General features: G+C 41.4%; 1 protein-coding gene across 5 annotated transcripts in view; it reads left to right on the top strand.

The window, feature by feature from the left end:
• pbx1a (pre-B-cell leukemia homeobox 1a) overlaps window positions 1-24429 on the top strand; it is a 47076-nt gene that overhangs the window by 8500 nt on the left and 14147 nt on the right. The window lies entirely within an intron of this gene.

Consider the following 24429-nt stretch of genomic DNA (forward strand, 5'->3'; position numbering starts at 1 on the left):
ATTAAACTGATATTTTCTCAAACACCTGCTGGTTTAACTTGTTGTTCTTATTAGAAAAAATTGTTTTATATAAATATTACTGGACTATTTTATTTTTTTCAGTGTGAAAAGTAGCCACACCTCAAATTGTATAGTTTCAGTTCTGATTTCTAACAAAGTAAACAGTGTTTCACAGTAACAGCTATGAGGATTAATAATGCAGCGATGCCTCCTTGCCGGGTCCCTGTACTGTCGATATCCTTATCCCAACCCAAAGAGTGTGAGCTGTGGGTTTCCTCTGTGCCTTCTGTCTGCCAGCTTGCCTTTGGCGGTGTTAGTTCTGGACAGTTAACTCCTACTGAAATTATGTTAATTGCTGTCATTTTCTTTTTTTTCTACTTGAGCATAATCAGCAAATTATATACTTCTGTTCATTTATTACCAAGCCACTTCTAACAGAGTTTTTACCCTTCAAAGATCAAAAGTTAGGAGGCAGTTTGCTGTTATGGTTTGTATTTACATGTGGTTTTATGTGCACAAATGTGCATTCTCAACAATTTGTCATTTTAGTGGAACAGTCTGTGATTATACTAGCAGTGTTGTGTAATAAAACATTTTTGAATTGGTTGTTTTTATACAGGTATAAAATCAGTTAGAGCAAAAATGTGATACAAATCATTTATTAATACTCTGATTGATTGTTTGTGCAATAAAGATAACATTATGAATTTTATAAGTTTAGTTCTTTGGGTTTTGCGCCCATTTTTGTGGTGTAATTATTCTGGATGGAGTCATGTTGTAAGGTGTTATTTGGACAAAATAACAGAGACATCTTATTTCAAGATTAATGAAAATGCAGGACACCTCTCCAAAGTGTGTTCTCAGTGTTCATATTGTTGCTTAATGTCATTTTCTCATCTCTATTTTGTCTGTTTTTTATGGAAATGTCGGTGTCAGTATCACGTTCAAGTTCACTTTGAGCCTTGTTGATAGTATTGAGTATTTTCTTATTCATGTTTTCACCAGTCGTTCACAAGATTTGAACCAACGACCCCGTGACTCCATGTACGCCTCTCACGCCTTGAGATGAGCTGCTCCTCTTCTTCTATTATTTTTTATTTGGCTTGCTGGCACCACCTTGTAGCCGGTTTTATTGGACATGTCCTTCAGCACCATGTTTAGCAGTCTCCTCCCCTAAACACATAAAATTCCTTTATGTTCCTATTACTTGAGTTTATGAAGAGTGTCTTCGCCACCCCCCCCCCTCACCCCTCTCTGCCGAAGATCATATTGATAGATTGATATTGGGAGAGCTGTAGTGTGATAAAGGCGCGGAGGTTAAGAGCTTCTTGGATAGTTTAACCTTGATAAAACAGTTGTTTCAGTGAGGCTGATTTTGCCCCATCCGTCTTCATCCGTCAGGGCCCCGCTGAAGTATGCAAATGAAGGCAGTAGAGGGAAGCGCCGTGTGCGGTTAAATGGGGCGTTGCGAATGTGCGGTGTACCGCGCCGACGGGGTGATACTACTTACTGTCCAAATTTAGTGTGTCTCTTCTGAAACATCCACCCCCCCCCCCCACCCCCCCTTCCTTTTTGTCTGCATTTCAAGAATATATACAGCCCTGAGAGGAACTGTGGCCTCTCATAAAGTGATTACAGCTGTAGCAGCAGCAAAGCACTTTATGCTTGCAATTTCTTGTACATGTGTTATATTATTATAGATTTTAATGTTTTTGAGCTGGAATTTAGTGACTGCCGCACAGTGTTTTGCCTCTTTATTTGTGCAGTATCTGTATTGACATGTTGCGGGGGGTTTTATTGCATGCCTCAGCCATACATTTTAGAATATGGCTGTTTATTGCGCTAATTAGTAAGTCTGGAGGTGTAAGGGTAATAATCTTTACGATAATAACAGTTTATGCCTTAACACTGCTCTCCATTCACAGTTTACATTGCTCGGGCAGCTTCATTTGCCTGATTAGTTTTGTACCTACTCAGCGGCATTAGGGATGTTTTTTGTGTGTGTTTGATTCTCTCATTTATCTCATGTGTCGGCATATTGATTGATTCCCCTGCTTGCTCATTATTTTGTTCTGTTCTTCACAACTCATTTTCAGAAAGAGGGCCAGCGCTAAAGCCAGAAACAGATACCATGTCTCTTCTCTGCTGTCTGACTAGCCACCACACACATAAAGCTGTCAATCAAGAGCTTTCCTGCCTGCCCTTTGTTATGGAACGCCAGCTCTGTGGGTGGGTCCTCTGGGTGATAGATGGCTCAGAGAGCCTATCGGACTGCTAGAAGCATCCATCTCTGTCCGGAGCCTGTTAAACAAGCTTGGGAAAGCAGCCATGTAGTCCTAACCACCACTGGCCTCCACTAAAAAACCCCATTAACATTAATGAAGGGTAGCTTTAAAAGTTCTTCAGTAATAGGCTTGAATTGGATTTATGAGTCAGATAGTTTGCCAGAGAGTACGTCATGAAAAATGTCACTGGTAGATAAATGGAAATGAGCATTTGAAAGGTCTCGGGACACCGTTTCAGCAAGGATTTCAGCTCAGCTTGGAAACTTTTTTTTTTTCTTGCCCCTCAATCATTTTTTCTCCAGCTCTGAAATCAAGCACCAGCTTCAGAGCGGCTGTGAGGGAAAGCAAGGTGTTTGATGTTTTAAGTGACTGCAAAGATAAAGCTGCTCATCTTACACACAGTGCTGTTGCTTCTGGAGAGAAAAAAATAAGTTCTTAATACTTTTTTTTAAAGGCCTTTCATCCCAGGTGGCATTGGCCATTTCAATATCTTGCAACTACCACTTTACCTGTCTGGAAGGTCCCTATAGATGGCTGATGTGAAACTGCCATTAGCCAGCCAATTCTTCAGCCACAGATTACTGTGCCAGTACGTGGTAATCACAATGTTGAAAAAGGTCTGATTGCAGTCCATCTAACCTACAAAGTGTGGCATAAATGGGTTTTTAAAGGTCTGCAGTCGGTTGTTGGTATGTCATCATAGTGCGTTAGGACTGTCAGTGGCAAAATGGCAATTTTTGAAACCTTTCATTTCATGTGAATGTTAAAAGGATGCAGAAATACACTCACACCAAACCAAGCAAACAAGGCTTCTGTAATATTGTTCACTCAAAGTACTGCATGTGCGAGCTGCACCTTTTCATGCCGTTCACCTTTTTATTTGTTGCCATTAAAAATACAGTTATTTTTAATGTTCCTCAGTTCATGCATCCCCCCTTCTTGGTTTCTCCCTCCGTCTTTCTCTCTTCTTGCTCCTGTCCTCCCGTCTCTCGGCTAGTCTGCTCCCTGCTAACCTCTGATGTCATTAGCGTTGGAGGGAGGTTGAGGGGAGAGAGGGGTTGCTATTCTTAATGAATTCCACTGTGTCTTTGCACTCCCCCACCTAGTTAACCCTACCCCCCTCCAATGCTCAAGGTGTCAAATTAGAGCTGCTGGATAAGGGGAGAACAAGGAGACGGGCAAGGTACATCTCACCCCACCTCATTTTCTGACTCTCCTTCAAATCTCCTAATACAACATGATATTCATGAATAGTATCCATGTAACAACTATGCAAAAATGGTTGGATGCACTCCCCTTATTCGCATTAATGATTGGGGAGCTGGTACTGCAGTTAATAAAATGTTACTCATACAGCAGTGCGCATTGAAAATACAGTTTAAGGTAAAATCCACCCTCAGGCACTTTCAAGCTGTTACATATCAGTATGGAAATAGTATTCAGGGGATTTACTTAAGAAAAATAGCAAAATCACAACGTAAATATACTCGATTACATGTAAATGTAATGTAAAGAAAAGAACTATTATCAGCAAAATGCACTCAAAGAATCAAAAATAACAGATCCTGTTAGTGTTTATTATAATATTAAATAGCATTTTAATGTTGCAGCTAATTTATTTTATATAGGATACTGTATATATGAAATGAATACACATGTATTTTTATATACCTTTCATATACCTTTGTAGTTTGTAAACCTTAAACCTTGAAACAGTGTCTGTACTTGCAGCCCCTTGGCACATGTTGCATAAGCAGTCCCACCAAAGGGTAATTTTTCCATGTACACATCTCAAACTATTTGATTCAAAGGATTGTTAGCAGCCAAAAAAGGTAAAAAGTATTCAGTATTTCTCAAGAAAAAGAAAAGATTAGTGAACAGTCTGAAAATATGATATCTTGTGACCAGTTTGAGGATTACTGAACCCCCAGAGAACCACTGATCTACTGATCTGAACTACATAACAATAGATTGTATCTTATATGCTCATTATATGTTTTTAAAATCTTATCCTCAAATTAAATATAGCTTTTAAATGATTGGAGGGCTGTATGGAAAGTAGTATGATATTGAAATACTTGAGTAAACACTTAATATATATATTTTTGTGTATCCAATTAAAAAATAACCCCACTGCTTTGCCAGTGGCCCAGTCATAACAAACTCACACTGTGCAGCCAAACATTATTCAAAGCCCCAGAGCTTTATTTTAGCTTCCAGAGGAGGTCCCCAAGTTTCAAAAGATACTAAATATGTCAAGCAAAATATGTGCATATTATGGGTTTAACCTCAGCTTAACTCTTTTTTTCAGTTCCTTTGTTTAAAGGCCCCATGAAACGGAAGTTAGAGTGTCTTTAGCTTCTGTACAATTAAGTAGTGAAATATTTGAGTGGTGTACAGTTACAAGAGGGATTTAAATCAAATCCCTCGCATTTGATTGGGCTGCTAAAAAATGGGCAGGGCTTAGAGTTTAGCGTGATATAGAGCTGCATAGAGAAACGGAGCTACAGAGGACTGTTGGCTCCACGCACACCTCCTCACATGCTGTTAGATCAGGAGGAGGACGAGGGAGAGATGAATGAATTAGACCTCAGCCACATTGTTTTGGAAATGAAAACAATGTTTTTGCCCACTGATATCCAATCACACATCTCCTATCTCTCTCCATGTTGCTCAGTTAGCTACATCGACCCACAAACGGTGAAGTGCGGTTTTGTATGACTAGTGAGGCTAACTACTCGCCTTAAGTCACATTTGATTGGATAAACTTTTGTAAACGTCCCTTAATGCAGGAAGAGAAAAGAAAAAGAGGGAATTTGATGTAAAAAAACCCCTCTGATACTGATTTTTCGATATATATTTGGCATATAAATAGAGATAAATGAACAATTAACACAGGGACGCAGGATTAAAACTGGGAATATGTATTTTTTCTTTCATGGGGCCTTTAACATAAGTCCTTTCGACAGTCTCCAGAGAAAAGGGCATGAACTTGTTGCATTCACTGTATGTAGGAGCACAGATTAATAGCGATAGTGACAGTGATAACATATCAGACTCTTTCTTAGCTCCGCTGGAAATATCTCACCATGATGTCACATCCTCTTCTTTTGGTCAATGATCCTCAGGAATGAGAAAAACACCACCCGCCTAAAGAAGCACAAAGATGCAAGCTTCATTGCCGGCAGCAGGTTTTAACGATGTTAAAGTGTTTCAGGGTGGATTTTCCTTTGAGCCTACAGGAGTTGTTGTCGTCTACTTCACCCCGGCGTTAACGGTTGATAGTCCTGACTCAACAGAGAGTCGGCATCCCCCTGTGGCTGTGCTTACTCACTCCTGAGCCCGGCATTTAGTTTTCCTTGGCAGACCCAGGCCACAGCTCATTAGACTAAGAGAATGTGCCTGCCTTAATTAATGATATGTAAATATCCTTGAATTGGCCACATTTGCATATTAAGAGAGATTTGTGGAATCTGTGGAGTAATATATTTTAATTAGGGATTAATTAAAAATAATGGGAATTTCATTTCGCCTGGCAGGTTGTGTTTGGTGTGAAGCGTGCGTCGGGGCCCAATCTTTGAACGCCGAGGCAGCTCCCAACATGTGAAGGAAGCTCTGCTCTTCCACTCGCTATCTGCGCTGCATACAAACATGTGTGCCCTCAAACGCACACACACACACACACACACACACACACACACACACACATACACGCACATGCTCTCTGGCATCACATTCCTTGAGATGCCAGAGCCTTCCCAGGGGGTCTTCACAAAGCGCTGTAGCTTTGAAAAGCTGGTGAGGAGGGGGGGGGGATCCAGCTTGAACACCCACAATATGTTTTTGGGGATGGTCCCAGTTTGGCTCGATTTCATCTCCTCTCATCTTTCTGTTTTTTTTACCCGTGTAGTTGGGGAATGGCTCTCAGACACGGAACACTAGTTATGTTGGCAATTATGTTAATGGAATGCCATTAGGCCATGATTGTGTATGAGCGAATGGGGAGAGAGGGCACGTTTTCAGAGACCCAAGTCAATGTCTGCTTTGATCCACTTCTCGGAGAGTCTTTGCCAAAACATTTTTTCTCTTTTTCACCAGTAGAAATGCTCGTTCACGTGCAGCACGGCAAACAGTTTGACTGTCATGTCAGGGGTTGTTTCATTTCAGGCTATTTGTACTTGGTAATGATGTACTCAGTGTGTGTTTTCTCTGACAGCTGTGAAAATAAATCTGAGTAGAGACAAAGAACCCATCTGTCATCAGCATCACTAATAACGCTGATAGCACGGCCACTATCACGGCATCTTCTAGGTGGAAATCTTCCCCATTACCAAGCATCAAGGCTGCTTCCTGCTTCCTGATGCTCCTCGCTGCAGCATCACACACAAACACAGTCTTCGCTGTTTTTCACTCAATCTGCAAAGACGATTTTTGTTGCACCTTTTGGCTGTTTTTCGGTCATTTCCGCTATTAACATTGTAGAGCAGAAGCATGCAGTAAATGCCTGTTTTTCTTCGAGCTGGGCTTAAAGCGGAGAGCTCCTTTGGCATTTGTGATGTGTCGTCAGCGCGCTGATGTTATTGATCCAGGACCTTCCGAATTCATTAGAGGAGATCCAGCCCAACTGTGCCGCATCTTTATTTATGTTGCTGCCCCATCCCTGGCCTGCCTCTCTCTCTCTTTCTCTCTTTCTCTGCCTCTCTCCCTGTCTGCCTTCCTCTTTCATCCTCCATGCATTATTCTTTTATTATTCTTTTACAGCTGCCTTATCGCCCGCATTTTGGTGAGGATAAGACCTGTCATCTTTGGGTCTTGTCTGGGGAGATGATGGGAGACTTCAAGGGGGAGGAGGAGGTGGATGGGAGGGAGGGAGGAGGGAGCGGGTGGGTGTAAAGAATGCCTGCTGTCCCCCTTTTTTCCCATCTGAAATGGACTTCTCTCTCTCTCTCTCTCTCTCCCTCTCTCTCTCTCTTTTTTTCCCTCTACCTTGCTCTCTTTCACTCTCGCTCTCGCTGTCTCTCTTTGTAATGAGAATCTCTCTCTAATTGAGGGAGCTGCAGCGAGCTGGCCGAGGGCGGCAGGGTTAGATTGTGATACTGGCTACGTGACCGTTATGCTGATAGAGGTGGCAGATCAATAATTTAGGCCCTGACCTTAATGGTGGTGTTAAAATGCTCATTCCTCTGGAGTCTGGAGGCCTTAAAGGTGCAGAGTTGGATAAAGCTACGGAGCTGGTTGGATGTGGAGGTGGAGTGGGGGATGGTGGGAAAAGCAGATAAGAGGAGAGGTGGAGGAAGACACAGAGAGAGTGTATTTGCAGTCAGCCCCTCAGTCTGTGAAAAGAAGGATCATGAGTGATGTTTTTCCTGCTTCTACATTCAGACACTCACATTGTCACCAACATTCATCCTCTTAGTATCTATATGAATGCCATAAGCTTTTTTTCTTGCCTGTATTTGGTATCTGGTTGTAATCCGTCTTCATAGGAAATCCTCCACCCATTCTCGCTGATGCACAGAATGCATCACCAGACACCAGAAGTGAACAAAGACTGCAGTAACGAGTGGGTTTAATCTGGTTCTGGGCTTGTCTTGTGCTCCTAGCTTAAGGCCATGCACATTGAGTATTTGGACGGCCATCGATTTGATTCTGAGGGACGTTAACGTCACGGCCTTGTGCGTCTCTCTGAATCTCTAAGACCGGACTCATTCCCTGCTGGCAGGATGCGACCATCTCTGCTCCCCCCCCCCCCTCCACCCCACCGCCCCCATTCCCCCCACCCTCCCACCCTTAGGGGATGATATATTAGATATAACCAATTCAATTTTATGCAGCCAGGACAGACGCCCTGGGGACATAAACACACACATTTTTAATACACTCCTCACCAGGAAGCCCAATGCACCAGAGCCTGCGGCTGCCCTGGGTCTCCTCTCACACTCAATTATTAATGTAACGGCCGTAGTGGCTTAATTAAATAATAAAGACAAGCTCACTGCAAAGGAATGGGCCAAGGACAAGTCAGAAGGGAAGGTGGCCTCTTGAAATGTCTGATTTTGACATATATGAAAATTGCTGTAAACATTTGTGAAACAATATATCTTATCCACGATCCAGTGTGTGTGAAAATATACATATGTGGCTTTATTTATAGATATTGGCTCACTATTTTATACTATCTATTAAATGAGGGGTCATTTAAAGGAAAAGGGGAGGTCATATTCCATCTAAATTGCTTCGCGACAGTAGTTAGACTCTTTTCCAGAAAGCCTTTAAAAAAAAAAAATCATTTGAAGGAGAGTTGCAGACTTTTGGCTTCAAGTCTCGGATCTGCTCATAAATCAATTGTCTTGAGAGTTGGGTCAGACAAGGGCTTGTGACACCTCAACTACATAAAAAGAATGATTTCCTCAGATTATGGATTCCTGCCACCTTAAGGGCAGGCCAGAGGAAGCACTCTGTCTCCAACGTGATGAAATGTGGCATTATCTTTTACTTTGTTTCATTAGATTCACTGGAGATTACACACTCTATCCTCAAAGACTAGATTCTCCAGCTTTCTAAGATGAGAGATCTTCTGGCCTCGGGGCGAAAAAAAATATATTTCCAGCTCCCCCAGCTTGTTTCTTGGGGTTCATGTCTGTTTTAACTCCCAATTAATTATTCAAATTCATTTTGAAATGCGCGTTACATTTTGAGTGGCTTGTTCAAAGGCAAAAGCAGTTTTTTTTTTTTCACTAATGACAAGTAAGCTCCACCATTAGATTGAAAAATAGGCCCATTGTGTGTGTTGACTTGGTGGCGTACTGCGATGAAGGATTGCGACAAACTGGAGTGTTTAAATCGGTGAATTGAAATTAATGCCCTCTCAAAGCCAGGCTTGCTGACGATACATTAAAGCTAATACTCCAGTGAGGTCGAGCAAATGTTTGTTTATATACATGAAATACACTCGGAGAGAATGAAATGATTGGATTTTGCTCAAGTAAACACTCATATTAAAGAAAGAGACAAAAGAAACAAATTGTAATGCAATGAGGTGTGGGCGCTTTCTATGTTTATTGTTTCTTCTTTGTTTTTGAGTAGACTAATCTTTCCTGACATGTTTCATTTACGGCCTTATTATATGTTTTTTTTTTTCCCAGCCATTTTTCTTTTTCTACAATTCAACCTCTTTTTTTTTTTTCTTGTTATTTCATTTCTCTTTTTTTAGCCGCATACTTAAAGTACGTCCTTCTCTTTTTGTCTGCTGACACATTGAGACACTTTCAAAGGTCATGCCTCAAGTCTGTCTTGTCACATCACTTATTCAGGCTGGTTTTATTTATTCATGCCACTTTTTGATTTTAATAATTTAATGCAGTGAAATGTTTCTTTTATACAGCTATAAAGTGCTCGCAAGGAGTGTTGACATCTCTGAAAATATGGTTAAATGGCTTCTTTATACGGCTCTGACAATCCTCCATGTAAAGTGTGAGCTGTTGCTGTCAGTAGAAGCTGTAATGTGTATCGATTGAAATTATCCCTCACTTCCACTGCAGCCAGAGGACCTCTCAGATGCCGGGCGAGGAGGCAGAGTGTATAAGAGGCTCTTTTTTTGTACTTTTCTTTTTCCTTTAGAATTTACTGCCAGCGGCTGAGAGTGGTATTTATTTTCCTCAGACTCTGCTCTGCTATCCTGGAGTTGGCAGAGTGATTTTGTGGAATAGAAACATTATAGACTGTTAGTGTCAAAGTGTTAAATGTGATGTATAGAGCTGGGGGTTTCAGAGGGAGGAGGGTGGACGGGTTGAGGAGGAGGTGGTAAGGAGGTGAGCACTGCCAGCCATGACTGGAGCAAGGTGCTCATGGGAGAGAGGAGCCATCCACCATGTGAGGGATGGCAGGGTAATGTGGCGGGAGGTAATGGCTTTTCTCAGTCCGCTGAAACAGAGGGGAGATCATTAGGGGCTGCCGTGCCGCACCGCGCCGTCCGTTTACCCCGACTCTGCCAGCGTCTCCTGTCAGAGCAGGGATGTGGAGACACTCATTGTGTTTGTCTGTCTGTTTTCTGTGGCGCTGGCAGCGTTGCTCCATAGAGGCAAGAGTGTTTGATTATTATTTTGGGCCTTTCTTACCGGGATGGATAGACACTGACACTTTGGCTTACAGCTGCACTCAAATATTTCCTTACCAAATGCTTCTCCAGCTGTGAAATCAAATCAAAGAGGTGGCTTAGATCTGATGACAAAAACAAAACTCATCGACTTCTCCATTGATATTATTAGATCGAGTTCTCACTTTCCGCGAGCGAGTCAGTGATTGCGCCCATAAATGTTGTCATTTAAAAAATAAGGATTAAAAACCTTTCAAACCTTCGAGTTTTTGAAAGTGGCTGCTACTTTGTTTGCATCAAGGTTGTGTTTGACTGAAGTTAATTAAAAAGATCACAGGTGTAGTCATACATTTTATGTTACAAGCTAGAACGCAACACATATCTTTATAGTTCAAAACGCAAGTCTTAATCAAAAGAGAAGTTGACTTCAGACAGAGATAGTCTGAAAAGCATGCAGGAAAAAAAAAAGGCCTTCAGATCTCAAACTGATCGTCAAAGGCAAAATAAACTTTGACACATCCTTTTATTTTCTTCGAGGTTATCACCGTCTTTGGTCGGTGTTTGTTTGGTTTATGAATCATTACAGTGGTTGACGTTTATGGCTTACCAGGTACAATGAAAAACATAACTTCATAGTTGAAAAAAAAAAAACCTCAGGATTTTATCAAAAGAGAAATTGACTTCACACCAAATATCTTACATTTCCAGCGTGAGACCAGCAGTGCGGGTGAATATTTTGTGAATCTATATTTGTCTCCCTATGTGGAGCATGAATCTGTAAACTTTAATTGGAGGGAAGAAAGTGATGGCGTGCTTTTTGCGACTGGCGTTAGAAATAAAGGTGTGCTTTGTGCAGTCCTCAAAACCGGTTAACAGCACTTTGAGCTGTCGGTCGATTTTTGCCCTGGTGAGCCTCCAGCGCGGCGTGACAGAGAAGATTGGACATCATTAAGGTCTACACTCTTTCCGCTGTCTGGAGGTGTGTGAAATGGTTTCTGATGCTGCCAAAAGCATGGACTGTAATTGTGTATCTCCATCGTTCATGTGAAATCTCAAAGAAAGGCTTGCAGCACAGATGACCAGAGCTGCATATTCATCTTGCAGTGTCATTTACCTGCACTGTAGTGGTTCTCCAGATGGTTTTTTTTGCCTCCATTTTTATTTGCCCTTCTGTTGTAGCTGAAGGTTATTGGGGGAAGACACATCCCTAACAAGAAGATTCTCCTTGTGTCCCTGTCAAGACTCATTCACTCCGTATGAAAAAAAGCTCCTGAGAAATATGATCACTCCTGTAAAACGGACCAATTATTCCCCATTGACAACCTTCAAAGCCCACTTTTATTGGCCGATTCAGCCAAATAAAACTTTACTGCACGAGCGGAAAGGGACGCCGTCATTTTTTGCATAGCTTTTCCAAACCCAGAGTTTATATGATCCCCGTTATTACACCTCGGTGACATTTAAACTTTATGGAACAAGACTTTAAAATCTGCAGGCAGTATATAAAAGATTGAGGAATTTATTTCTTTCAGATGGGGGGAAGAGTCTCCACCAGTTGAGACCCTGACTGCAACAGATTGACGCGGTTTTGTTGGAGCAAATGATTTGTAAGAGAAAGTATATTTTAGAGTAGATATCTGTAATCAATTTACATTCTTGTCAATTTATTTTAAATTTAAAATAGGGCTGCAACTAAACATCATTTTCATTATCGATTCATCTGCTGATTATTTTCTAGATTAATCATTTTGTCTAAAAAATGTTTGAAAATTGTGTAAAGTGCAACCATCTAAAACATGCATATATATATATATATATATATATATACATATATCAGGAAAACGAAAAGCAGAAAATCTTCACAATTTAAGTTGGAATGAGACAATTTTTCTCATTTTTGCTCGAAAAGCGACTTAAACAAATTATCAAAATAGCTGCTGTTTTTTCTCTTCTCTATCGACTAATCGATTATTCGACTAATCATTTCAGCTCTAATCTAAAATATTTGAAATGCTGATGTGACACATGGTTGCTAAGATTTAGCCTTAAGCCTTATGTGACACTACACACAGTATGAGCTTCCTTCTTGAAAAAAAAAATGCTTCCCAGACAGCCAGACAGACAGAGAGAAACTACAGGAGAAAAGGGAAAGGCACGGGGAGAAAGGTCCTGCCCCCCTCCTCTGTGTAATTAAAAGGGGGTGTCTGTCAGGGGCTGCTGGTGCTTTGTGCGGCCCCATATGTTTGGGCGCTGATACAGGGAGGATTATTCTGTTTGGAAGCCTGATAACAGCCTGTTTATAACCTTGGCACAAGCTGTAGCCTAATCTGGCAGCAGCACATCTCTCCCTACCTCCACCCCCTAAAATTTTCACAGGAAATTGGTTATTTTTTTCTCAACAGTTGGAAACAGTCACCCAAAAAGAAAAAAAAAGTGTTTCACCTATATCTCTGGTTTGCATGTATGGTCCTGCTCAGCCTAAATATTAGATGATATAAGTTGAACTGGACGAGTTGAGTGAATGTTAACAGGTGTAAATGTATTAGCGCAGCTAGTTTTGCGTTTTCGTCTATCGGCGCATGTACACGTGATGTTTTTTTTTTGCTGAATGTATTCTTCTCCCATCTCTCAAGGTTTTATTTGGTGGGGTTGAATCAGTTATGCGCTCACCTTTTCTTTCCTTGGACATCGGTGCTCCTTTTGTCGCCAACTCCATTTTCATTTTTTAATCTGCAGGCTGATTAGTTCGCTCTTTTGTTCTCGGAGTATATTACCATCACACTGCCTTTCACATGACTGAGTGTGTCATGATTTTAATTCTGCTACTGCAAACTGCTTTGTGATTTTAAGTCCTTTGTGCTTCTCTTTTGAATGCCTAAATTATGCCTTTCCTCGACTAATTGCTACATGATTGATTTTATTAAATTAATAGTACACTACTTGCCCAGAATGGAGGCAGTATACTTAAGAAAATATGAAGAAAAAAAATGCTGGGCTAATGCTTTGTTGTAAACTTTTTAACATAATTCCATGAGATATTTTATTTTTCAGTGAACATCTGTGTTTTTTGTTGTATTTCAATCAGGAAAGAGATACTGAAATCCAGCTCTTTGCCCACATCCTGAATCACATAATTCTCTGCAAGGCTCGCCTTAAATGTTCTCATTAATAAGAGGGTTGCAACCTTGCTGATGAGTTTTCAGAGCGCTGAATAAAAGTCACTCTTGGTAATGCACTGTTCTATAGCGAGGACCCTTAACCGGCACACTGCGGGGAGAGGGAGTGCTCGGAGTGGCAGGCAAAGAGAACTGTCAACCTGTCACATTTCTCCCTCCTCTTCCCCCTGATAAATTAAAGTTACACAGTGTGCGTGTTGTAGCAGCGGAAGGCTGTGCAGAAAGCCTGGCTCCTCAGGTCTCAGGAGATAGCTGGCAACTAGGTCAGACTGATAATGTAATCCGCTGACTGGATCCTCAGCCCACTACATCCAGAGAGAAAAGCATGACAGGAAGAAACGGAAATGTAGGAGGAAAATGGGAACTTTTATGTGTTGTTGTACTTACTTAGCGTTAACTCGCTGGCTGTAGTTAATAAAGTTTACACAGGAGTAATGTCCACGCAGTCTATTGTGAGGACTGATATTACATCTAGCTGGTGTACGTCTGCGTGTGTGTGTGTGTGTGACTGCACATACGTGATTATTCAAAAAAAAATGTAATCCATGTCAATACACCTCACAGGGGAATCTTATTTACACGGATTCCTTTTTACACGTTATCTTTGCACCACATACTGCACTGCACATCCACGACAAAATAGTATCATGCGAGTCCGCGGGGAGAGAGTGACAAGAATAAGTTCCTGCATCAGCAAGGTGCATTTTCATTCCCATGCAGTATTCCAGAGAGGCTCTGTGTGCCCACTGTGACAACTCGGCCTCCCTGCAGGTGTGGAAATGAAACAGGGCCTATAAATAGCCCAGGCAGCTGGGAGTAGAGCACTGTAGAGCAAGGGAGGGGGGGGTTGTGTAGGGAGGAAAGGGAGGGGGGGGATTAGAGGTCCAGCTGGGGATGCAGGTGTGTAGAGGCTGACCGACAGAATACGACTGCTGTCTCACCCAGGGGGCCGGAGGGAAAAGAGGCTGTGGAGCTGCATCTCGATCCAGTTCAGGGAGAGGAGAAATTCAACTTTGATACAACAATAAGTAAAATTTGTCAAAATATAATAATATGGCAAACAAGAAGAAAAAACAGTGACTTTTTGTGACCTCAGGATGAAATTTTGTTATATTAAGGCTTCATTATTAATCATAGGTTGCTTATTTGTTTCCACATATATTATTACATGTAATAATTGTGTAAATTCGCAACATTAACTTTGTTTTTTTTTTTTTTTTTTACATCTAAATACATAAAACAGCAAACTAAGACTGAGCTTCAGTGGTAAACAAAGAAAAAAAATCTACTTAAAGTACATTTTAAGTGATATGTGTGCCGTGATATACAAGTACAAGAGTAAAAGATCTGTTCTGTGTTAAAAAAAAAAAATCAGAAAATGAAAAAAATTCTTTAGGTTTTTTTTGTTTTTTATTTGGAAATACTTAAATTTAGCTTCAATTATTTTAATTTTGTAAATAAAGACCACAATGATGGTGAGACAGACGTGGTCAAGTTTTTTTTTTTAAGAGAAAGCACTGAAAAATAGTGAAAAAGCAATTTGAAAGAAATAAGACAAAAAAATAAAATATCTCTGTTATCTAAAGATTAGAAAAATAATTGTGGTTTATCTAAAAACAGGCGGATCATCATTTTGATAAACAATAGGCTACCTGAGCAGTCTTTAGTACCAGCTGTATGAACTGGTCGAGGCTGGAATCATGGTGGAGCGTTTGACGCTGTTTCCATGGTTACAGTTGACTGACTGTTGAATGTTGAATGCAGACCTCGGCTCTTAACTGTACCAGTCCTTCTTACAGTGTTTCTTTCAGTATCTTGGTCCCATCTGCACAGGTTCAACTCCCTGAAGCTGCAACATACATTTTTGAGTTTGCAGAATTAATTTTTTTAAAATCTGTGTTTACATTAGTGAACAATGATACAGAAAATGTGGGTTATTGTTTTTAAGAGTTTACACATATTCTTTGTTTTCCTTGTGTTGACTGTTATGTGTCCCCCTTTTAGACCCACACAATGACCTGAGTTAAACTTGTTTTTTGATTTGAATGTATGTTTGCATGTGTTTTTATGCACTAAAATCAATGGAAGTGTCTGTGAACAGTAACAGCAGTCTGATAAAAATGGGTCAAATATTGGCTGAACATGCATTCAATCGACTTTTAGTGTTTCCGGCGTGTGCGGCTGATCGCCCAGGGCTGTCTGAATAGTATAGTGGTAAGCTGTGTTACACAGAGCGGTGTTGTCTTTATTTTAAATTCTTCTTTATTTTAAAATTAAGCCTCAGCTTTTAGATAGAGATATGCCGATATGCCTTTCATGTAAATGACGTCTAGCACTTGCACACTGTTGTTTGCATTAATGCATTAATTCCTCAGTACTATATGCTTTTTTTGTAGCTGCAGGCAAAATGACACGTTCTCATCAAAAAACACACTCCCCCGCTAGAGTCCCACTCCGCTCAGACTCACACACACATTTCACCGCTGACTGACAGCAGGAGCTCCCTCTGACCCAGTATTCTGCTACAGTGGGACGATCCCACAGGCCTGTGATTAATGACTAGGCTTTATCCGCTAGTAGTGTGGTAGGCCTGCCAGCCGGGCCACTTAGATTGCCTGGACCACTACCTCTGCTGTAAACACACACTCTCTCTCTCTCTGCCTCTGTGTTTCTCTATGTCTCTCTCTCTCTCTGCCTGCAGGCATCGCATCGTCATATTCATTGTTACAGCTCTAAACCTTTGTCCTAAGTTGACCCCCTCAACACACACACACACACACACACACACAAACACACACACACACACACACACACACACACACACACCAACGTATGAATTTGTACAGCAGTGCTATGAACCGGGAGTATTTGCTTTTGTCTTTGTTTGCTTCTCATAGCAAACATTAGTCATATATTATTTGTATAATTTCTGCATCAGGACAGTTCTGATGGTGTTTAGTGAGTTTTAAGGACCCTATTATGTGTATGCAAAATTTGTAGCACTGATTTTTTTGGTAGAAATTTGTAGTGTGAAATGGAGCTGGTCTCACTAATGCACAGTGATCCCTCACATTGTTTTTCTCTCCTGACAGCCAGGGGTAGACTAAGCATCACTAGTCTTTTGAGCCACCAGGCCTGGTAAAAACAGTAAACCTCACTGGGATTTCTGTGGTTGTGACAGCGTCCAAACAAACTGCACACACAGCAAAACAAAGCCGGTTTGACTCATTCTGCCTTGATGGGAGGCTCCCTGATAAATGCAGCGAGAGACTTTATTTCCTGCAGGAGCGAATCCTTCAAGTGTTACAGTATTAATGGCTCCTCATAGCCTATCAAACATTTGGATGGCATCGGTCCACCTGCCAGATTCTACCTTATAACGTGGTACTGTAAATAGAGGTGCTTTTAACACGTGACTGATGAGTCATTTTTGCTTAAAACAATTACATCAGTGTACAAATCTTGAGTATTTTAATCTTGAGTTGACGCAGTTACTAGATTAGTCAAAAAAATCTACTTTTTTTTTTTTTACTGATTAATAATTGAAGTTATTCATCAGCTTCTCAGTTATGAGGTTTTGTTGCCTTTCTTCTGACTGAAAACTGATAACATTTTAGTTTTTTGACTGTTCTTGAACAAAACCAGCTGTTTTAATTAATCACCTTGGGCTTTGGGAAATTAAAATGAACATTTTTAGCTATTTTTTGTCATTTTTATAGACAAACTGATAATGTCGTGATAATGAAAATGCCTATTAGTCGCAGCCCTAGTCTAAACAATGAATTGATTATTTAAAAATAAATATTGCAAGGCACCCATGTAACTAAGGGGTTACAACGCTGATCATGAACTACAATGTACCCGGGGATTCGAGTCCGTCTGGGGACCTTTGCTTCCTCTCTCAAGTTATTGCAAGATTATTCAGTAATGAAAGCAGCCATTCATTGCAGCCTTAATTTCACTCTGGAATGTCATTCTGCAAGACCCACCACACTGACAGTATATTGATATTTTTAGCTTTGCCATGGTTTGTCATGGGACAACAAAAGTGTCCTTTGTAGTTTTGTGGTTGTGTGATCTGAACTTGTGGAGGGCTTCAGGGCTTCTGCTCTATGACAGCTTAGAAATGAGAGAAGCTAAAAGGGCCGCCAATGTTTTAACCCATATGATCTTTAAACTGCTTTAAACGGGGCTGCAGCTGAAAGTGTTACAGCAACTCCAGAGCAGCTGAGAGGAGCACAAGATCAGAATTTATCATAACCAACGTTACCTGTCAATCCATATTATCCGGATCCTCCTTTGAAAGATATTCACTTTATGACGTAACACTTGCTTGACCTGAGATACACAGATATATATACGTAGATGCACACTTTGGAACATATCTATATTTAGAAAAGACAACATGATCATATCTATTTACAGAAGAGGCATATGGCTAACATCATTATCATGCCATTCAAAGCACTCAGTGACCACTTGTGCTTTATGGAGAGGAGCATTGTCATCATGGAAGTTATTGCTCCCAGTGGAGATGAAATGCATCATGGGATAATCTAAGTAACCACTCGGAATCTTTTTTAATAGTAGAGGATATTACAGACTTAACCATGTGACTCTGAATGGTCTCAGGATGATAATAACGCACCAGCAGCATCTGTGTGTCAGGTTCTGTTCTGTCTGTGTGGATGGTTTGTGCAGTTTTGGTTCTTCCAGAGAGGAAAACTGCGAGCCAGGTTTGCTTTCTAGCGACGTAGTGTAAAACGCATGTTCACATGTTGTCGAGTGAAGCCGAGCACAGCGAAGCAGAACCACAAGCACTATTGTCTATGAGCGGCCATATGGTGGGTGTCCTTGCGTGGTAGCTTAAGGGAGCCTTTCTCCCCGAGATGAAACAATTTTGTTCAGAAATGAACCTCCTCTCTCAGCCCGCCGTGTTCATCAGACCCTGCCCCATCACCCACCTCTGAGAGCCACACAGTCTATTACAGGTCCCGACAGACCGCCTGGGGCAGGGATGGCAACCCGGGCATCCCAGGTAGACCTAAACAATCTCTTTCACGTGGACTCTGCATCTACCCCTTGTAAAAAAGCCCACCCCTACCCTGTACCATGCCTCCAGATGTCGCTTAATTTACTGCGACTCTGCTAATTGCTGTAATTAAGGATTAATTACTGTTAATTACCTTCGCATAAACTCATCACCAGTCAAAGAGCGGAGCCTTATGAAATGTGCCATGCACAGGAACACACACCACGGGGACTTTAGGAGGATTGTGTTACCGGACCTCTTGTTTCATGTCTTGTCCTGGTGCATTGGGAGGGCTTGTAGGGCGGGCAGGACGCTAACTGTCATGGAACATCTCCTCCTGGCTCTGAATGCTTCACTCGTCACCTCCTCACCAACTGTTATCTGGGACGGCATCACTATGCCGGCTGACATTTGATTAGAGGCTGCATTTATTTGTGGAGAAGTATAAGACAAATGTGATACATTAAGGAAATATTGCTAAGATTGTCTGCAGTAATTTGGGACATTTTTATAGCAAATTGACTAAAGACTAATAATACTAATCCTCCAAGTACCAACCAAAATGTGTATGTAAAGTCAAGTATTAAACATTTGTTCTTAGTTTTTTTTTTAATTGATTCTTCAATCAAATATTTCCTGATCTAAATACTAACTTTGCAAAGTTTCATTAGTGTATTCTTATGGCAAAGTGCAGCTACTCTATGTAAAATGATTTTGCTTGGAACAGGATTTAAGACAAAATTAAGCAACGATGCACTGAGAGGTTTGGCGGTTACGATTGAAAAAAGAATAAATTGTGGCCTATTGGGTTCGAAGATGCTGACAGACTTCCCTGGTTCCCTATATTTAGCCTATTGTCATCCCTTCTGTTTGTCTCTTCATTTCCTGTTGCCTCTCCACTGTCTGCTGTCAAATAAAGGCAAAAAACGCCTGAAAAAAGTACTTTAAATGTATCAAGCCCTGCCCAAGATCTATCAAAAAGTTAGTGTGATCACTCATTTGTGTACTTTGTGTTTTCCAGTGTGTGGCCCTCTCTCCATAGAGATGTCTTTGTCTCTCTGCTAGCAGGCTGACTGTGCTGCTCGCTGCTCCACAAGCTTGTGACTTCTCCTCAGCTATTCAGACACAGCGGTTTCCAGTGCAGCCTGGAGCTGTTGAAACTGCATGGGCTGAGCATGAGTTTGATTCAATCAAGAAGATATATATTTTAAGACACCTTAAGAAAGACTGACAGCCGGGGGGCTAATGTATTGCCTATTTTGAATAATGAATTATTTTAATGAAGGTTTTTAAATGGGAGTGCTCTGCGTTGGTGGCAGGGCGGTGCTCTGAATGGTCTTCTCCTCTGGCGCTGGCTGCCTCATTATCAGGCCAGCCCCTCAGGCCTCAAACTGGCCTGCTTAAGCCTCAGATGATGACGATAATTACCGTTATTAGGAGTAGCTGCAGGGGGAACTTGTTCTGAAAAACACCAAGCTGAGTTCTTGTCTCGCTTGCCGCCGCCGCCACTACTGCCGCATGAGAAACTACCGATCGCCAGTGGAGAAAGCCAGAGAGGGAGAGAGACAGAGGGAGAGGAGGAAAAAAAAAAAAAGGAGGGGATGAGGGGAGCGGCCACCAAATCCGCCTAATGTGACGCCTGTCAGCTCGTCTCCCACCAGCTGTCACCTCCCAAATGCACTGGGGTTCATTTTTTTAATTGACACCTCGCTTTCCTATTCCATTTCTATTTTTCGCCTTTCATTCTCCCTCCATCACTCTCTTCCCTCCTTGCCTGTACCATCCACATCTCCTTGTCTCTCCCTGTCCCTCCAGTATTTCTTTGGCGTTTTTCCTTGTCCTTGGTATCCCCCATCCCCCCACCCAGTGTCAGATACAGCACTCCAGCTCTGCCCCCTTTCTGCACATGATACTCGAGATGGCTGATAAAACATAAAGCTGTTTTAGAGGTACTTTATGACTATGCCCTTGTGTACTGAGGCTGTACAGCTTCCCATTATCTGGTGATGGAGGGAACATTTTGGGCCTGAGAAAGTTTCCCATGAGTTCATGGATAGACCACAAATCTAGCTTTCAGCTTACAGCACAGAACATTTAAAGACTATTTAAACAACACAACGCTGAGAATATAACAATGGTTTTCATGCCATATACTTTATTGTGAGCCATGATTAGTAATTTCATAACAATTGTCTGTTCTTTATTAAAGCTCAGATTTAATTCAGTAGAAATGGCCACATATACAGTAAATTGGATGTAATGCAGCACAATATTCATTTAGCGTTCTCAGTAATGATAATAACATTGCTTAGCACTGTAGTTTACCTCTAGTGTGTGGGTCAGTGTGAAAAATGGCACAATGCTGCATTTTATGATGATTGCATTGTTGGTAGGAGAAGGTATTGAAGCTCAATACTTTTTTGAGTCAATAGTACTGAGTGTTGAAAACTGCTTTGCAATGAAAGCTGCCATCAAAAAAATTCATACTGTTTTTTAGAGCCGGAACAAAATATCTGATTTATTGATTAGTCAGTTGACAGGAAATTAATTGGCTTGTATTTGTTAGTTGTGTGAGTCAATTTTCAAGCAAAAATGACAAATATCACCTTGTTTAAAGTTTTGCTGCTTGTCTTTGTCTTATATTTTGCCACTTTGGATTGTTATTTGGACAAACCAAGCTATTTCAAGACATCACCTTTGGCGTTACGTAGTTGTAATGGACATTTTTCAATATTTTCCGACATTTATTGACAAAATGAATGATGGATTAATTGAGAAAGTAATCTGCATATGCATTGATAATGAAAATAATCATTTTGACTTATTCTTTCAACAGACAGTTTCTGACTTAAATCCCAATTTTGCCATTTTAGACAAACTTCTTGGATGGCTACTTGCATTCAGATAACATTTAACAACTTATTTTTGGCCTAAGAAAGTTCTCATGACTTCATGGATAGACTGCAAATCTATAACTTTCAGCTTACATTGCAATATAGTACAAAACTAGCGTCGTTCAAGACCTCTAAATTGCTAGTACAGAACATTTGGAGCAACAGAATATTGAAAACACAACAATAGCTTTCATGACATAGACTTAAATTAGTTGTGGGGTATGATATGTAATTTCATGATGATGGTCCTTTCTTCATTAAAGCTTAGATTCAGTTCAGTAAAAATAGTAATGTATGCTGTAAATGGGATATAACGTAACATAATATTAATGTAGTGTCCTCACTAATGATAATAGCATTGCTTAGCGCTGTAGCGCTTAGCTGCAGTGTGTGGGTCAGTATGAAAAACGGCACAATGCTGCATCTTATGAAGACTGCTAGTATGAAATGCAGATGAGAGGATGCTGAACTCCTTCAAGGAGCAAGGAGGGGAGGTTTTGTATTAGTGATACTTGTCATGTCTGCTGTAAATCACGCTGCTTTTTCCAGGTTCCTAGGTTGTTGTTTTGTCTCAGAATGCTGTGTGGCAGGGATGAATGGTGGTGATGTTACATTATCATGTGGCTGTCGCTTTCACTCCTGCTGACTGGTCTGTGACAGGCCCACACACACATGGATGTATACACACACACGCACACACACACACACACACACACACACACACACACACACACACACGGCTGTGTCAGGAGCAGGCCTGATTTATTAACTGCTGAAACCCTAGATGACGTGTGCCCACACAATCAATAGAGAGCACAGCCACTGCCTGGCCCTCTCTGGGGTCATGTGATGTGGACAAGAGCTAGACAAGGAAGGACACACACATACACACACACACACACACACACACACACACACACACACACACACATACATGCATACACTACAGTGCTGTGGAGTGTATTGCATTACTGTATTGATGGGAAATGGATCCAGTCCAGCGTTGGCTGCTAGCTGCCAGTCAGACGCACGAAGGGTAAACTTTCATCATGGCTGTCAGGGACATCACTGCTGCCTTGTTTGACCGTAAATCTTCCTAATTGTGACAGAATACTTCAACATCATTAATTAAACATGTTTTCATTTAAAAGCACTCGCAGGGCGCCAGGCTGGGTGCTCAGGGTAGTCTGCCAATGTGCATAGCTGTGTATTTTTCCTGCGTGTGTGTGCCTATATGAGTGCTTATATTTGTGCACAAAGTGTGTGTTTGTGTGCACCTTGATTCTCCTTGTATGAGTGGGCGGCTTAATCGTCATGTTTATTTACACTCCTGTTGTCTGCAAACAGCAGGCAGTGTGGCGATGGGTATGAGCCAACTCTTAAGGAAGTAAAACAGCAGAAATTAATTTTGTCAATAACCAAAACAAAGGCTTATTCTTAGAATTCCATTCATTATTCAGGAAACGGCTGGAGAATTGTTTATGATACGTATTCATTTTTAATGCGTTGCCTTTTTGGGTTTACTGCCCCACATCTCAGGGAGGGAATTATACAAGAGCATGCACAAAGGGAAGGAGAGAAGAAGAGAGAGGAGGAAGGAGGGAGAGAGGGAGGGAGGGAGGAAGCGACAGAGAGGGGAATTGTGTCCTCTCATTGTTCAATTAAGTCTGTCGGTAATGATCAAGATGAGATGATGGCCATCTTCCTTTTATAGATACTAATCTGTGACTGTCCATGAAGGAAAGGGATCGCAGCGCAGTATGGACCTCTGTCTTTCCCATGAAAGTGTGTATAAAAAGTTTTTAGTGTTATTATGCAGGTTATCAGGTGATTATGTTAATATTTAGTCCATGGTTGCAGAGTTCACAACAAGCACTCTGACTGGCATTGAGGCCTAATCGATTTCATTGCTATTACTGAACAGAAATAAATAAAGCTGATGGCTGTGGTTAGGGTAATTATGCCACAGCACAGTGAATTGTTTGATTTTCCTTATTAATTGTATTTATTTAATCCATTTCATGCTTTTAGTTGTGCTCTCAGGGACTTGGAGGGAATGAATAAATCACTCTTAGGCTCATTAGATTCCCCCTCTGGTTGGGATGTGCCACTATTTTGTCAGAATCAAATTGCCGAGTGTTATAATTTCCCGCTGGTGTGATTCACATGAAAAATATCCACATATTCATCTGGCTCACGCCCTACCGGCACACATGCGCCCACACACACGCACGCGTCTGCTCCCCATCTGAACTCCTGACCTTTTCCAGCCGTCTGATAGCCATTGACATTTGCCTCTTGAGCTGAGCTTGCTCACGTGTTGGAGCTGATGGGAATGGATGATGTTATTGCTTGAGGAGAAAAGGAGAAGGAAGGAAAGGGGCAGTGGGGGCGGTGTAGGGGGTGAAAAGAGGGGAACCAGGGTAGACAAGCTCCCCAGGAATCCATCTGGACCCCCTGTTCGCCAGAAAGGTCACAGGGCGACTCAACCTTACATCCTCATTACAAAAGAGCCGTCGCTGTGACCGTCTGAGGGGCACAATACGGCTTAGTGCTCTGTCACACAACCTGTCATTTACCCTCACTGTCTTCTGTCATCATGGAGGAGACATACAGTATGTAGTATTAGATCGTCCTCCTGAACCATCTTGATAGAAGCGTAGATTAAAGTATATATGAAGGATGTTGTGGCGGTGTGAGCTTTGTCTTTGTCCTTGAAGACAGTGGATGGAATGGAGGGCTGCACCTGGTCGGCTGTTTTCAGCACCTCTGAGAAAAAGCAGGACGCTCTGCTCCTTTACCGAGGGAGCCTTCTGGTGGCAGAAAGAGGCAGGGCAATATGGCTCATCCTCAGATTTAAGAAAAAATTACAGCTCACATTATGTTTTATACCTTAAACCTATAGTAAAAATAGCTTGAGCGTGATTGAAAGTGATCTGGATGTGTG

Source organism: Thunnus thynnus, chromosome 12 (assembly GCF_963924715.1).
Source record: "Thunnus thynnus chromosome 12, fThuThy2.1, whole genome shotgun sequence".
In the NCBI taxonomy this organism is placed as follows: domain Eukaryota; kingdom Metazoa; phylum Chordata; class Actinopteri; order Scombriformes; family Scombridae; genus Thunnus; species Thunnus thynnus.